General features: G+C 41.8%; 1 protein-coding gene and 1 long non-coding RNA gene across 4 annotated transcripts in view; one reads left to right on the top strand and one right to left on the bottom strand.

Moving 5' to 3' along the window:
* The first annotated feature begins 2,066 nt into the window (after positions 1-2,066).
* The window catches only part of LOC123624850, a 16,687-nt gene continuing 6,362 nt past the window's right edge, over positions 2,067-12,391 (top strand). Inside the window, exons 1-3 of one of the 2 annotated variants that reach the window (XR_006730232.1) lie at positions 2,067-2,314; positions 3,000-3,168; positions 6,624-6,687. This is a non-coding gene — a long non-coding RNA (uncharacterized LOC123624850). The remainder of the gene's footprint in view (positions 2,315-2,999; positions 3,169-6,623; positions 6,688-12,391) is intronic. The other variant, XR_006730233.1, reaches the window with a different exon arrangement.
* Positions 6,807-12,391, bottom strand: part of SRD5A3 (steroid 5 alpha-reductase 3) — a 23,614-nt gene continuing 18,029 nt past the window's right edge. For both annotated transcript variants that reach the window (XM_045533063.1, XM_045533064.1), the window contains one exon: positions 6,807-7,114. The gene's annotated coding sequence lies outside the window, so the exon portion shown is untranslated. The remainder of the gene's footprint in view (positions 7,115-12,391) is intronic.

Genomic DNA, 12,391 nt, shown 5'->3' with positions numbered 1-12,391 from the left:
GTCAATGACCACAATGGGGAGCATGACCCCAAGTCTATCAGATATTCCAAATTGTCAAGAGAAAAGCCTGGGTTCTGAATAGCTATGTGAAATTTACTAATTTTTAAAATTTGGCGATTGTCTCAAATTAGGATTACATTCCACTAAATAAGTGTAAAATCCAAAAGAATACCCAGAATAAATTAGAAATGTTTTCCTTTGTTTGAGGCAGTTCAGAACTAATCCAGTAGCTCCACAGACATTGGGGATCCAGGTTCCTTCCAGCTTTCTGCAATGTCATTCCTAGGGTATGACCTTTATCTTCCTGACCCGGTATGGCTGCGAGAGCTCTGGCATCCGAGTTCTAGGCAGCATGGTGGAAGACTGGCTGAAAAAACAAGGAGACACAGGGTACCTACCCACCAGGTGTGTTTTAAAGGAGCTGCCACAAAGCACATCTGCTTATATCTTATTGGCTAGAACTTAGCCACATGGCCACAGCTAACTGCATAGGAAGCTGGAAAATGTCTTTATTTCAAGGGTTTTTACTATCGGGAAGAAAAGGAGAAAGGCTATTGGGGTCAGCAGTTAATAGTCTGTGTCCCTGTAACTATATTAATGAAGGTTCTCCAGGGCAGCAGAACCACTGGAGACACAGAGCAAGTCTGAAATCCCTCAGGGCAGGCCAGCAGGCTGGAAACTCATGATGCAAGATTTTCATATAACAGAATTCCTTCTTCTCCAGGAAGCCTCAGGTTTTGTTCTCAAGGCTTTTAACTGATTAGATGAGGCCCACCACATAATTTAGGATAAAACTTCTTTAAAGGGAACTGACTGTAAATGTTAATCATATTTACCAAACATCTTCACAGCGACATCTAGATTAGTGTTTGATCAAACAAAGTCCCATAGCCTCGCTAAGTTGACACATAAAATTAAATCTTACAATAATTGAAAATTAAAAAAAAAAACTATGCAGGCAAAGCAGTGCCTGTCTATGAGCTGGTTTGACCTGCAGCTTGCTGGTTTGCAATCCTTTCTGTACACATTGGAGAAAGCACTTTGGCCCTTTATAGACCTACAGTGGAAAACTACCCTAACCATACACCTACCATGCAACTGGAATCACACACACCGTAACAGGAGGGCTGCAGTGAAGGTAACAAAGTCCCACTCCTTCTGGGAGACTGTACATAGAGAAATAGGCAGTCCTGGGCTTTTTTGTTTTGTTTTCATTTTTGTTTTCACCACTGTGCTGATGGGATGCTATCTGATAACCAACACACTTTTCTCCTTGACTCCTTTCTAAATCATTACATTATTTCCACGGCAACAGCAAAACTTCTGTTGCTAGGTATTGATTTAGAGTCCTAGGAGGGAGTGGTAAGGGGGGAAGGTAGGGAGTTGGGGCTAACAAAAAGCCTATAATTAGGAGAGGAATGTGACTCTTTCCCACACTCCCCACAGACAGTTCTTTTCAACTTGTGCTTCTCTTTCCAAGTTGACCTTTATACTCAGCCTAGAAAATGGGGGTCTGTGCAGTCACTTTGTCACTGATTTGCAAGAGGGCTTTCTCTATTGTGAACATTTATTTTTCATTGCTTACATTAATATGTATTATCATTGGTTTTCCTTTTATAACATTGTTTATGATGTTTTACACTATAATTCTATACGTGCTTATAGCTTTTCTGAGTCAATCTGAATATTGTTAGGGACAGAAAAACAAGTGAGAGGTTATAGAAATCAGAAAAAGAGAAAGGAGAAAACATTTATGGAAAAACAGTAAGGAGGAAGTGGTTACAGAAAAATAAAGCGGGGGAACGGTTATTTCAGTCCTAAAGAATGGGGTGATCAGGCCATGGAACACGGACCACCGGTTTGAGAATGGAAAACTCGCCATGAACAGGTTACGCGGCACTTTCCCCTCTGTGCACACATTAGAGAGAATGACTGAAACATAACCTTTAAGTCATGTTCAAACATAGAAAGGAATTCAGTCCCCGAAACAGTGACGTATAGTTATGAATAATTATAACTAACCTTTGCCTAAACTGCTAGCACGTAAAAAGAGAAACACAGAAGTATCCAGTGTCTTCTCCACTCGAGGAGACAGACCCATTTCCCCTTAGGAAATGTGCTTCTGCTTTGCACCCTCAAACTCTCCTTACAATAAATTCTTCACGCGCACTTGCTGAGTGTCTGTTGTCTCTCTCTGTCCCGTGTGATACTTCCAAGCCAGGAGCCCAAGAACTGGGGCAACCCTTCCAAGTCCAGCTGTGGACTAAACCCTGACATTTGATGCCACAACCCAGGAGGAAAACCTGCTTGTTAGGTAAGGCGACAGAGAGTTTGCTTCTCTTTGCTTTCTCTTCGATTTTATCTGCTTTTCTTTGTTTTACTCAGTGCTTGGAGGTATGGAGCCGGTCTGTCTGCTTGGCTACTAAAGCCCTTCAACATAACCTTGTTCCATTCCTGCTCTCCCTCTTCCTTCTTCTTTCGTCTCAGCTGCATTTACCCAGGCTGGCCAAACTCCTGCCCCTCTGTACCCCAACTTTCTCTCTGGGAGGCTGCAGGGTCAGAGCCAGGATGAAAACTCTGGCCCTTTTCCTCCTATTGCTGTCTTTACTACTTAGATCCTGACACCAAGGAGGGACAATCCCTCCTGGAAATGCACTTCACCTCCCAGTCAGCCCCCCGATATTTGGCATAAACCCCAAAAGCTTGAAAAGGGGCCTCAGACTCCACAAGTAGAACTTTAACCCTGGCCTTCAAGGTCTTTGACACCAGAGATGAGAAGGAAAGGAAACAGGGCTGGCAGCAGAAGGAAGCTTTTCCAGTGGTGGCTACTGCGACAGGAGAGGTTTTCCAGAGACAGAGATACCCTAGAAATCCCTGCTTCCTCTGCAACCAGCTGGGTTGCAGAGGAAGAGAAATGCCCCAGGGAGCGGAGGTCACCAAGCCCGTGCTCACACTGTAGAAAGGAAGGGCACTGGGAGAGCGGATGTCCTCTTCCCCAGACAGGAGATGGCACTCTCATCCAAACCGGCAGAGCCCCTGAGCCAGCATCCTCCGCACCCACCGACCCTCCAGGGCTCCTTCATCCTGATGGGCACACCTGGCTGTGGAGCAGGTTCGGCTTCGTCACACGGCCACGCTGAGCCTTAGGTAACTCTCTCCCTGTCACAGGTAAGCAAATTGACTTTGATTAACTTCGGAGCCACTCACTCTGCTCTTCCTGAATTTCCAGGTCCTCTGTTGCCCTTTTTCTCCTCTCTCCATGGTCAGAGTGAAAGGTGAACCACACCCCCCATGTGCTCTAGCATTTTCCTCCTCGCTGGGAGATCCGGTCTTTCGCTCATTCCTGTGTGTGCCTCCCAGTCAGTACGCTTAACTCCTTTAATACAATTTCGTATGTGACCAAATTGGTTATAATTAAAAAGGGAAACTCTTTGTCTTGAGGAAGTGTCTCGGGGATGCCCTTCCCTAGGGTAGAGAACCCCTCTCTCCTCTTCCCATAGAAAGAGGGTCAATGCCCATAAATTTACCCTTGCGATGCCAGTTAAAAAAAATTTGGAAAATTCTTGGATTTCATAGCCTTTGGAAAAAGAAACTAATATTTTTTTGCTACACAGCCTGGCCCCAATATCAACTGCCGGATGGTGAATCCTGGCCTGTCCATGGGAGTCTACGTTACAACACAATCCTACAGCTAGACCACCTTTGTAGAGGGGAAGGGAAATGGCCAGAGGTCCCATATGTTCGAGCTTTTGTGTATTTAAGAGACAATCCCCAACACTGTGAGTCCTGTGTAGAGAGGTGTCAGATTAAGAAACTGGAGGGAGGGAGGAAGGGCGAGCTCCATGTCCCTTCTGAATATCCCCCTCCTCCGCCAGGAGGATAAAAAAGAGGCAGAAGGGGAAACTGTAGCCTTGGCTCCTGGACAATCCCCGGACCCTCCTGGTTATCACACTGCATCCCCTCTACCTCCTACTCCTCACCCACCTGCCATATGCCCCTTGCAGGAAGTGTTAGGACCTGCAGTACAGTTTATGAGAATCCATGTCCCATATTCCATGAAAGATTTAAAAACATGCAAAGAGAAACTGGAGAGCCTTTCAGCTGACCCTGGAATAGAAGAATTTCAACACCTAGCAGTTGTCTCTAACCTAACTTGGAAAGATGTGTGGGTTTTACTTTCACATGCCTGTTCATTAGATAAAAGAAATAAGATCTGGACTGCTGGTCACGTGTATGGGGATCGGTGTCTGTCATCTGTCTCCACCTTGCAGGCCAAGGCTTGCGATTCCTCCAAGCCAGGGGCCCAAGAACTGGGGAAACACTTCAAAGTCCAGCCATGGACTGAACTGTGACAATATAAATACTAGAAATAAGGCTAAAATGGGCCCATCAAAAAGCACTGGCACGCAAATTATATCACCTAGAAATCCATAAGTTCATTAAAAAACAAGAAGATAGCACTAAAATTGTTTTGGGCAAATATACACCTTCTTTATGTTTCTTAATTCTGGCAATAAATCAGTTTTATGCAACAATCATATAAAAATATGGCCAGGCGTGGTGGCTCACGCCTGTAATCCTAGCACTCTGGGAGGCCAAGGCAGGTGGATCCTTTGAGCTCAGGAGTTCGAGACCAGCCTGAGCAAGAGTGAGATCCTGTCTCTACTAAAAATCAAAAGAAATTATCTGGACAACTAAAAATATATAGAAAAAAATAGCCGGGCATGGTGGCGCATGCCTGTAGTCCCAGCTACTCGGGAGGCTGAGGCAGGAGGATCGCTTGAGTCCAGGAGTTTGAGGTTGCTGTGAGCTAGGCTGACAGCCACGGCACTCTAGCCCGGGCAAAAAGAGTGAGACTCTGTCACACACACACAAAAAATCATAAAAATAAAAACAATTATAATGAAGTAGATATTTTTTAGCTTTATGGGAAGCAAATGTGGTTTATCTGATTTAAGTTCTTTTCCCTGATGTTTCATTTTCAAAAGTAAGTCATCTTTACTGTAATTTTTGCTTCTACTGGAAAGTTCATTGGGAGTCATTGTTCCTAAAGAAACCAGAAATAGACGGTGGGCCCTTATCATGGTAGCTGTTTCTCTGATCTTCAGAAAAGTAGCTCTCCATACTTGAAAATCAAAGCATGTTAATAGAAAGAGAATCTGACAGGGTTGCTCTTTTTCAAGTACCTAAATTTGATCTTCATTTGAATTAAGTTTACCCCTGTGAAACTCATGGTTTGGATAGTAAAAACCATAATTTTACTGAGAATGCCACCCATTGAAGGCATTGTCCCAAATTGTTCTTTTGTGACATCAGTCTTACATCAAATGCAAACAGAATTTTCTCTATGACAAATTCTGTGCTATAGTCCTAGTATTACATTGTTTTACTCTTAACATAGATTAAATGCCTACTCTCTGAGAGATTTTGTAGGGAACACATCAAGAACGTGCATTTTCTCATATTTCTTGCTCTTTTTCTACTCTCCTTGAGCATTCGTAGGCACACATTGTCTCGCATCGTGGCTTAGAACAGAAATCTGCTATACTCTTACCTGTGCTCATGGCTGGCTATGCAATTTGCTGAACTCAGTGCAAAATGAAAATGTGGGGCCCCCTGTTCAAAAAGTAGGAAAGTACAGTTAAAGATACTAATGTAATACAGGTAATAGTGACACATGAGTAACTGCATGAACTTAAGAATTACACAACTAATATTTTGGTGTCATAATTTTATATAATGCAGTAAACAATAGTTTACTAATAACATCATGATTATCAAATTGTTCTGCCTTACTTTTCTATAAATTCATCAAAATTTATACTGTTTATTTTCATTTTCAATACATAAGAAATTCATGCCATGCAATTTCCTTTTCAATAGATAGAACTGAAAGCAACATCAGTCACTCTTGGCAAATGTATGATCACAAATAAAGTTTGAAAATTTTTCATTTTGAAAAGGATCTTTTGCTGAGGAAACCTGTTAAGAGTATTTTATGGACTATGATGACGCTGAGATAAATTTCTGATAAATTATTTTGAACTATAAATTTTAGTACTTCGAGTTATTGATTCTCGGGGGGCGGGTTTCCCAAAGATATTTAATTCTTCATACATACTATCGAAGAGAGCATGGGGGGGTGGGGGAATGATGGGCAGGTACGGATTTCCTCCATGACCTTCACTTAAATAGGTTGTTAGTAAGTCTGCATCAGCTTCATACTGAAAGGAATGCTTTCTGAGAGCAAGAATCTTATATATCCCTGTATTCCCCATGGGCCCTGCCTCTGTGCCTTGCATGTAGTGGTGTTAAGTACATTTGCTTGAGCAGATAAATTGCTATTCTTCTGTTTCAGAGGGGTAACATACAAAGAGTTGGAAATAGATAGGTGTTCCTTTTATATAAGACACTGAACTGCTCAAAATCGGTACAAAAGCAATCTGATCTGCTTGTCTGACCCAGGAGGAGAAATATTATTAGTAAGCATTGTGTTCCCTGTACTCATTCCACAAATGTGCCCCGTGTAAACTTCCTGACTTTGGTGAAAAAGAATCTTTCTGGTTTTGCCTGCACTTCCAATCTCACGATGGATTTCACTTTTTCCTTATTTGTTTCCTAAGAGGGCCTAGTTCTTTCCAGACCCAGGATGAAGATGGTGTTATTCTTTACTGGGAGTTTCCAAAGGTAATTTTGTAAATATTGTTTCAAACCAAACTATGAAAGACTCTAACTAGGGCAATCTAGTTAGAATTAGAATATGCTGTGTGCAAGTGGGAAATGCTGAAGGCAGAGGGCAAGGGTTATAATTTTGCCTGTAACTTTTTATTAAATACTGTTCCTTGAATAGACAAATCAGGGAGTCACTGCTCCACCAAGTAGCAGAAGTAATGGCCTTGGGGTCTTTCTTGTTTCACTTACTATATAATTTTATGGTGAAGAAGATACACCCTGTTGAGTCATGGAAATGAAAGGTAGGCCTAGGTACTGCAAGGCAAGTCAAGACGAGTGCTCAATCTGTAGGTAGCTGTGCCCTTCATGAATCTCTGCAAACCAGTTTTAAGGTCTCTCCATATTCCAAAATGCCTTTTAACCTCGATGATAAGTTTATACCCTATGGAAAAAAAATTGATTAGCATGCATACCCAAAATGGCATAGTCAGATATAACTTACTTATTCATTCCGACACACCCTTATGATAATATCAGGCGCTTCTGCCTCTAAATTACCACATCCCATGCCAGAGAACACAATCCAGGAAATGCAAATAAAATTAGTCTCACTTAAGACCCTATGTCCCTTTGAATAAAACAACAACAAAACCTAACAACTCTGCAATCTGAAAAGCTGTTTCTGAAAAAGGAAAAATATTAAATCATAATTGTGGATAGAGAGAACTCTCAATTGTTCAGCACATTCTGGAATTCTAGAATAGAAAGATAAAACTCTTGAAGAATGTAAGAGGGAATTTTATGAAAGAGCAAAGTTGTTTAATAAACTTAGAGGTTACCAGATCACCAAAGGGAGGGAGGAGGGGAGGGGTAAAATCCTACCTATCGGGTACAATGAACACTATTCAGGTGATGGGCACACTAAAAGCCCCAACTTAAGCATTATAAAAGGTATCTGTGTAACAGAAACATTTGTACCCCCTTAATATTTTGAAATTTAAAAAAATGGAGGGCCAGGAGCGGTTGCTCACACCTGTAATCCTAGCACTCTGGGAGGCTGAGGTGGGAGAATCGCTTGAGGTCAGGAGTTTGAGACCAGCCTGACCGATACCCCATCTCTACTAAAAATAGAAAAAATTAGCCGGGTGTGGTGGTGCACACCTGTAGTCCCAGCTACTTGGGAGGCTGAGGCAGGAGGATCCTTGAGTCCAGGAGTTTGAGGTTGCTGTGAACTAGGATGATGCCACTGCACTCTAGCCCAAGCAACAGAGCGAGACTTTGACTCAAAAAAAAAAAAAAGAAAAAAGAAAAAAAGAAAGAAGCAACATATTTTTTGAAGTATTTATATATTAGGATACTGTTTGTAGTTTTCCAAAACAAACAAACAAACAAACAAAAAAACTATTATTAGCAATAGCTTAAGCAAGAGAGCTTATGCAATTATTGAACATGTACGGAAAGAAAGAAATAGTCTTTTTTTTCTTTCTGGAAAAAAAATGATCACCAACAATGTTACTAACTAAAATATAAACAAGAGGCTCAAAATAGATTTAGGTAAACTTATAATAGATTAATAAATTAGTTAGAAGATCAGAGATTTTGATATTTTCCCTATAAGTTTCTGAGCTTGATTTCATGGAAGTTCCCCATCCTTTAACAGAAAATGTCCTCTGATTTCACTCTCAGAACTGTAGACTGCAGAGCACAGCAGGGAAGAATCCATTCCTATTTCATCCCCCCGAGCTCCCGCCGACTGCTTTAATGCCTAGTTGCATGATTATCCTGACATCTAAAGTTTGCTTCCATGTCTTAAAAGGAAAATCATGGAAGGAAAGCCTATAGACAATTTCAGATGAAAAAGCAGAAAGAAGAATTGGAAGTACAATTTGGTCACAACCCTTAGGTGGAAGGCAGTGGTGGAATACTGATTAATCCTAATAAGCTAAAGTCCATCCTTTTCCATATGTTCCTGTAGGCCACATTTTGCACTGAAAATTATTTACTTTCATTTCATAAGGATAGAATCAAGAAGGGATAACAACAACAACAACAAAAAGTACCATTCGCAGAAGACTGAGGCAGGAGGATCATTTGAGCCCAGGAGCTGGAGGTTGCTGTGAGCTAGGCTGACCCCATGGCACTCACTGTAGTCCGGGCAACAGAGCAAGACTCTGTCTCAAAAAAAAAAAAAAATACCATTCAAAAGGAAGAAACCACAAACTTTAGGAAAAAAAGAAGGATAACATTATAAAGCAATAAGTTAAATTCTTTCCTATTTACTGGATTACATGGCCCCTCTAGCATGGATTTTTTTTTTAAACCTCAAAGATTTTACACAATCTACATGTCAAAAGTCAAAGTCAGAGTTAGTTAATAGCAGATCACAGGGTAATAGGTCTACAGGTCAGGAAGCAAGAAATCTCAAAGTGCTGATTATTTACTTTTTTTTAAGTTTATGGGAAGAGCAAATTTTAAAGAGATTGTCTCCAAGTTAAAAAGTAATCACTGTTCTCTTCAGCAAAAATGTTTTAATCTTAATATTTTTAAGAATAAATGCATTTATTCCATTTTTCCACAAATATTACATTTCTCCTATAAAACTTGGTAAAAAGATATGGATGGATTGTAATAGTTTATGGATTCCTAACCATTTCTTTTGATTGATTTGATTTTATTTCCTCCTTATCAGAATGGTTACTGGGGTTCTTGGTAATAAAAATGCACAATTGGATGATTGCGTTTCACACGTCAATATAAATTGCATTCAGTCTTTATAAGGAAGATGTTTTTGCAATTCTGCAACAGAATAAAGTAAGGCAAGGAACTCGTAATTTATGCAGATAACAGTGACAAGAGATTCATTCACGCTTAATAAACATTAAGCATCTACTATGTGCCAGGCATTCTTCTAGTGCGAAGGATACAAAACAATTGAAAAAACAAAAACAAAAAAATCCTGCCATCATGTAGCTTACATTCCATGGAGGAGACAAAGACAATAAATAAAAAGCATAAGTGAGAAAGTACACTGTAGAGTTTTTTTTAAGAAGCTTGCACGTCCATTTGTTATTGCTACAGAACAGGCTGGGTGTGGTGGCTCGTGCCCGTAATCCCAGCACCTTGGAGGATGAGGATGGCTTGAGCTCAGGAGTTCGAGGCTGCAGTGAGCTATGATTGGGCCACTGCATTCCAGCCTGGGCAACAGAATGAGATCCTGTCTCTAAAGCAACAACAACAAAACCCTAGGTGGCTCAAAACAATAGCATTCATTATTTCACCCTAATGCAAAGGGAAATGGAAATGTGGGGAAAGGGGTGAGGGGGCTAGACTGCAATTTTATTTATTTGTTTACTTATTTATTCACAAAAACTGGTGCCGTAGTATAGGCTGCAATTTTAAATTAGGATATCACCTTATTGAGAAGGTGACTGTGGCATGCAGCCTCTTAGATGGTCCCCAATAATCCACATCTCCTGGTCGTCCTGAACATCCTCTTCCTTTGAGTGTGGGTTGGACCTAGTAACTCCTTCCTAACAAAAAGAAAATGGCAAAAGTGACAGGATGTCATTTCCAAGGTTAGGTTATAAAGGGATTGTGTCTCCTTTCTTAGATGCCGTTGCTTGCTTGCTTGCTTGCTTGCATGCAAGCTGGGTACCACATTGCGAAATCTCTATGGAGAGGCCCATGGGGCAAGCAATTGAGGGAGGCTCCCCGCCAGGGAGGAAGTAGGGCCTTCAGTTCAAGAGCCCCTGAAGAACTGAGTCCTGCTAACAACCATGCGAGTGAGCTTGGAGGTGGGTCCCCCCTCAGTGGAGCTTACAGAAAGACCACAGCCCTGGCGACACCTTGACTACAGAGACTCCTTCAGGCAGAGGCCCCCAGCTAAGCTGCACCTGGAATCCTGACCCCAGAAACTATGAGATAATAGAAGTTTGTTGTTTTAAGGCACTGAGATTTGGAGCACTTCATTACATAGCAACAGAACTAATACAGTGACATGTGCACGAAGACTTGAATAAGCTGAGGGAGAAGGCCACGTGCCTATGTGGGGGAAGAGCATTCCAGGCAGAGGGAACAGCCAGTGCAGAGGCCCTGAACAGGAGCATGACTGATGTGTGTAAGGAACACCACGGAGGCCAGCATGTAGGAAGAGTGAATGAAGAGAGAACAGTTGGGAGAGGAGGAGAGACAAGTGACCGGGGGCCACATCACATGGGGCCTAGGGCATTAACTTTAGCCTCAATCTCAGAGAAACTGGCAGCTGTTGCCAGGTTTGGAGAGAGTAGTGACATGGTCTGATTTATGTTTTAAAAGATCACTCTCGTTTGGGCTGAGAATCGGCTGTAGGGAACAAGGTGGAAAGCAGGGAGACTGGTTAGGAGTCAGCTGCAATAATCTAGGCAAGAGATGATGGTAGCTCCAATCGGGACAGTAGGTAGGAGAGTGATTACAGCAGAGACAGATTCTGGACACACTCTGAAGGCAGAGCCACCGACTGGTTTGTGGACTGGGAGTGAAAGAGAAGAGTCCATGGCTTTTGGTTTGAGTGAGAAAATGGGCAGACTGTAGGCGGACCTGGTATGGGGCAGAGGAAAACCAGAAATTCACCTTTAATGAAGTCAAACCTGAGAAATCTATTACACATCAAGTAGAGATGTTAAGTAGGACATAACATACGAGTCCAGAGCTCAGGAATGATGCTTGCGCTGGATCTAGAAACTTAGGAGTCATCAGCATATAAATAGTATTTAAAGTCATGAGACTGGATGAGATCACTAAGTATCGATAGAGAAAGACCCAGAACTGAGCTTGGGTGCTCCAACCTTCAGACGTCAGGAAGGAGAGATCAGCAGAGGAACCTGGGAAGCACAGCCAGCGAGGTGGGAGGAAAACCCAGAGTGCAGCATCTTGGAACCAATTAAAGAAAGTGTATCAAGATGAAGTAACCAACTGCTGTTGCTATGTTGGTATGAACACCCAGAAGGGACCGCAGGATTTAGCAGCATGGTCGTCGGTGACCTTTTCAAGAGCAGTTTAAGTGGAGTCCTGAGGGCTAAAAAAGTGACTGGAGTGGGTTTAGCAGTGGGATGGAAAGAACTGAAGCTAGTAAGAATAGATGAATCTTTCCAAGAGTTTTGCTGCCAAGGAAACCAGAGAAATCAGGCGGTATCGGGTGAGGGAAATGGAGTTAGAGGTTTTAAAGAGACATTTGTCTTCTGATGGGAATGTTGAGATGAGGGCAAAACCTCGATGATATGGCAGAGAGAACAGCCAGGTAATGTCTCTAGTAAGTAAAAGAGAATTGAATCTAGTGCTCATGGAGAGGGCCTTGCTTTGGGTAGAAATCCAAAGTTTGTTTACAGTTTCAGGCAAAAATTGTAAATGATTTCGAAATGAGCAAAAATTAGTACTGGTGTCCTTTCTAGCACATTCTTTGAATTATCTTCATCTCTCATTATCTTTGAGCTATTTTACAGCTCTGTAAGCTGTAGACAACTGATAGGAATGCCAGTAACTCTTTTCCATAGACATACAAATGAATTTTGTCCAGCGGAGGCACAAGTGATTCCCCCGCCATTACAGAAGCCAGTCCTGCATCTACTGAATGAACTCATTTTGCCATGCCTGGTCACCCATATATGTACCTGCTTTTAGGGGTCTTCTCTGAACTGGTTCCAACATCTTACTGGTTTCTTTATTAATGAGTTAAACAAAATCT

The sequence above is a fragment of the Lemur catta genome, chromosome 19 (assembly GCF_020740605.2).
Source record: "Lemur catta isolate mLemCat1 chromosome 19, mLemCat1.pri, whole genome shotgun sequence".
NCBI lineage: Eukaryota > Metazoa > Chordata > Mammalia > Primates > Lemuridae > Lemur > Lemur catta.
Note: the sequence above shows the minus strand (reverse complement) of the source record. Positions and strands in the feature narration are given on the sequence as shown.